Raw genomic sequence first — 4837 nt, 5'->3', positions numbered from 1 at the left:
ACTGAAATAACATTGAAGTCACATTTGTAATCACCATTCACCAAAAGAGCCATATTAACTAGAAGAGATAAAGTAGTTAGGAATTTTTTTTTTAAGAGATGAGTCTTATATTAGGCCCAAAGGTTGTGTAGAATTTTCACAGAGGCAGACACAGTGGTGTGAAGGGATTTTGCCTTCTGCCATGCTGTGGAGCAAAGCTTGTTCCACTCCTGCTCAGCTGCACAGGTTGAATTGACCAAAGAAATGGTTATAGAGAAGCCTAGTCCCCTGCTGGTGGGGCGGGAACTTGTGAGGAGGTATTACACACCACTGAACCAGGCCCCAGCAAGCTTCACAGATTTTATGGAAGGAACTCTTCTTATGTCCGTGGGGGATTGGATTCAAATGGAAAGCCAGCAGATGCAATTTAGGGACAGAAAGAAATCCATAGCAAAGCGATATCACAAAACTGTACCAATTGCCACACTAAGATTCATCATGTTGATGCTCATGCCACTCTGAATGATGGTGTGGTGGTCCACGTGGTGGGGTTGCTCTCTAATAACAACCAGGCTTTGAAGAGATTCATGCAGACATTTGTCCTCCTTGCTCCTAAGGACGCTGTTGCAAGTAAGTTCTACATTCACGATGTTTTCAGATCCCAAGATAAGGTCTTTGGTGGCTTTGTCACTGAGCCTCAGGAGGAATCTGAGGAAGAGGCAGAGGAACCTGAAGAAAGACAGCAGACACCTGAAGTGGTACTTGATGATTCTGAAACTTTCTATGATCAGACTGTCAGCAATGACTTGGAAGAACATTTAGAGAAACCTGTTGCTGAACCAGAACCAGAGCAAGAAGCTATGTCTGAAATCCAACAGGAAAAGTCTGAGCTAGTATTGGAAGAACTGGCTCCTGAGGACACACAGAAGTGTTCTTCCCCAGCACGCACAGACATAGCTCAGACCATATAGAAGACTTAAGGACATTTTCTTGGGCATTGGTGACCTTCCACTCAGTGGAGCTGTTCCAGTTACTGGGATACCACCTCATGTTTTTCAAGTACCAGCTTCACAGCCTTGACTGGAGTCTAAGTCTGAATTTCAGATTCCACCACTGAGGCCTCAAAAGGATCAAAGAGTGTGAGAACAACAAATAAGTATTCCTCCCCAGAGGGGACCTAGACCCATCCGTGAGGCTGGTGAGCAAGGCGACATTGAACCCCAAAGAACTGTGAGACACCCTGATAGTCACCAACCTGCCCCATGAAGTGGACAAATCAAAGCTTAAAGATTTTTTTTCAAAGTTATGGGAATGTGGTGGAGCTCTGCGTTAACAGTGGCAAGAAATTACCCAGTCTGGGGTTTGTTGTGTTTGATGATTCTGAGCCCCCTAGCCTCAGGCCCATCATGTTCAGAGGTGAGTTCCATCTGAACATGGAAGAAAAGACCTGGGAAGGGGACTATCGAGATAATTGCCTGTGGGGACCTAGAGGCCCTAGGGGTCAGCCGGGTAGTGAACTGAGCGGCCCTCCCTGTGGAGGCACGGTGCAGAAACCAGGATTTGGAGTGGGAAGGGGAATTATTCCAACGCAGTTAACTGCCCCGCACTGGTCTTCAGGCAGCACTATAAATCCTCCAGCTCCTGCCAAATGGTGAATTTCTTATACCAGCATTTGGTGTCCTGGACTATGAACCTTAGTCTACAATAAACTGCTTAAATTTGTACAATTTTACTTTCTGTGTTAATGATGGATGCCCCCTCTCCCTCCCTTCCTTCTCCTCAACTTTTAGCCCTTCACTTCCAATTTTGTGGAATGACATTTGAGGAAAAACACACTTTTAAAGATTTAAGGACTGAATTTCCTTGCTTCACTTTAGCATATACAGACTGGATTTTTTTTTAACAGCAGTTTCCCCAAAGGATGTGTCTTGCTTTTTATTTACATTTGGTATGCTTCATTCACTGGAATATTTCTTATGTTCTATGTGTTTCAAAAGTCTGTGAGAAACACAGAATTTGATAAACATCTTGACAGCATGAAAGAAAAGAATTTTCACAAGTAGAAAGAAAGAATAATGGCCCTTTATGTGGCAGAACGATCATGAATAATGCTGAGAAGGTAGAAAGGAGCATAGGGCCTTTTGGAAAAAAAGTACAAAATCAAATGATTTGGGAGCAAATGATAGAATCATTGGAAGATAATCAGATAGTGAGGTAGATATTTGTTGCTATTGTCCATCCAGCTACCATCTGCACTCCTTCGTCAAGTAAAAGAACCCTCCTTCTTTGTGAGAAATCCTTCTCATGCTACTCAGGAAGGAATGACGCCTCCCTCCAATCCAACAGGAATTACCAAGTACAAAAATGAGCAATTAACTATTACAAAACACTTGAAGAAACTAAAACGATTAAGGAATACTTGAAAAGGCAGAATAAATAAAACAAGATGAAGCCATCATTAGAAGAAATGTAAATATCTTCAGAGAGCTGTGAAAGGATTTTATAGTCATAACAAATCAACTTCAAAGAAATTGGAGATTAATAGTTTAAAAAGGAAAGAAGAAGGCTACATAGATAGATAGGGGACTTCGGGGATTAGATCACTGAGTGAGAAAAGTCTTTTAAAACACAACACAAGAGGTGGAACAGATGACATAAAAGTGGGGGTATCAATCACATGAGGCTAATTCAAATGGAGCTTTAGAAAGAATTTCTACTGGGTTTAGATTATTGGAAAGGGTGAAATCCAGAGTTGCCCACTGTCGTATGGAAGATAACGCCAAGCAAATAAAAGGAGAACTGAGCAATAAGGAAGTATAACACGAGAATTCCACTTCTGGCCATGTTGGAGGAACAGGGACTGGACGTCCCTCCACATAATACAGTAACAAATGAGACAGAATATATGAAATAGCAGTCTTAAGACATTGGAGAGCAGGCAAAGCAGATCTCGTATCTCTATGACACAGAAGACCAACTAGAGGATTTTCCAGATTGCCACACAGAAAGGAGAAACCCAAACAAAGAGCCAGAGATGAGAGTCCAAGGAGGCCAAATCAATAAGATGTGATGGAATGGAACATCCAAAAGAAGAGACACATGGAAAGAAAGCTTCAGAGAGATCTGTAGAAAAGTCCCCTTGAAACTCTGGATGAGTGGAAGGAAACGTCCCAAGGTTAAGGAAAGGACAATGAAAAAGTAGTCAGCAGGACAATTTCCACACCTTACATAGGGTCGGGATTCATTCATGTCCCCAAAAGCAGAGTGAAATGACCTCATAAGACAAGGGGCCTCAGGCAAAGCCCTCAGAAGGTTGTGGCTTTAGTTATGATGTGAAATTCTCCCTAGACCAAAGGCAACCCTGGGCATGCCTTAACAAAGATTAAAAGTAACTTCGAAAGGATTCAACTGATTCCAAGTAACTTAACCAAATGCCATAATGCCTTCCAACTCTACTTAATAAAGAATACAACAAAACTCAGCACATAATAAAATTCCCAATGTCAGGTAAAAACTTACCAGGCAAGAAAATATGACCATAAGCAGAAGAAAATTAATCAATAGGAAAAAAAAAAAAAGACCTGAAATGACAGAATTAATGGAATTAACAATGAAGGACGTTAAAACAGCTATTTCAGATACACTCTGAATGAGGCTTGGCAAACTTTCTGTAATGAGCCAGATAGTATATGTTACTAGATTTGAAGGACAGATGGTCTCTCTGTCACAACGACTCAATTTGGCCACTGTGGAACAAGAGCAGCCATCAACAAGGCACAACTGTTCACACCAAAAACTGGAAACAACCCAGACAACCATCAGGTGGCAAGTGGATAAACCACTGTGGTACATCCACCCTTGGAACACTAGTCAGGAACCAAACAAATAAGCTGCTTCAATAACACAATAAAAGGGATGAATCTTAAGAACATTTTGCAAGTGGAAAAAAGCCACTCTCAAAATGGTTCATACTATATGATTGCCCTTATAAAAAATTCTAGAAAAGGCAGGACTCTGTAACAAAAAAACATTATTGGTGGTTGCCAGGGATCAGGGATGGGAAAGAGGGGACTGACTGCCAAGAAGTGTGAGGGAGCTTTCTGGAGTCATGAAAACAATCTGTATCATGATCGCAGTGATGGTAACAAAAACTCTTCACATTTTTCAAAACTCATTAACTGCACACTTTAAAAGGGTATTTTTACAAAGTAGATTATTTTTTAAAAAATCAACTATAGAGATTTTAGAAATGAACAGGTTAAGAATTGAAGTATAAAGCTGGGCTTTGTAATTGGCTGAACAACCCAATGTACGCAGCTGAAGAGTGAATCAGCATGCTGGCAGAATACACCATGAAATTCTCCCCAAAAAGTGCATAATGTTCAAAGAATGGAAAGTATGGTATAGTTAGGAAATGTGCAGTGTAGACCTAAAAATTCCACTTTTTAAATGTATGTTTAAATGTATACATATGAATGTTAATGGAGGGGCAGTCTAGAAAGATGTATGCCCAAATGTTCAAGTGGAAACGAGAAGTAGAGGAGAGGAAGGAGAGTTTTCACATTTTGTTCCATTTGTTAATTAGTCATTCTTTTCCCTACTCTATTCTAGAACTCACAGGAAACAATAGCAAAGAAAATCGAAGTACCAACTTATTAGCAGGGCTGAAACTCCAAATCATAGTTCTGATAATGGACTGAAGCCCAAGGCCTAAAGATGGGTTTGAAAGGCCCCCTCCTCTTCCTGAGCCCACACCCAGATTTCCAATTAGCAGCAAGGATAGGAAGCCAAAGAGAAGGGAGTGCCTGAGAATACTGAAGGAATAAAAGGGAGAGAGCTCTCAATGCCAGGCTCTTCT

At 41.0% G+C, this 4837-nt stretch overlaps 1 pseudogene; it reads left to right on the top strand.

Moving 5' to 3' along the window:
* Positions 1–243: 243 nt before the first annotated feature.
* On the top strand, positions 244–1634 carry LOC113932651 (annotated as a pseudogene).
* Positions 1635–4837: the final 3203 nt, after the last annotated feature.

The sequence above is a fragment of the Zalophus californianus genome, chromosome 10 (assembly GCF_009762305.2).
Source record: "Zalophus californianus isolate mZalCal1 chromosome 10, mZalCal1.pri.v2, whole genome shotgun sequence".
NCBI lineage: Eukaryota > Metazoa > Chordata > Mammalia > Carnivora > Otariidae > Zalophus > Zalophus californianus.
Note: the sequence above shows the minus strand (reverse complement) of the source record. Positions and strands in the feature narration are given on the sequence as shown.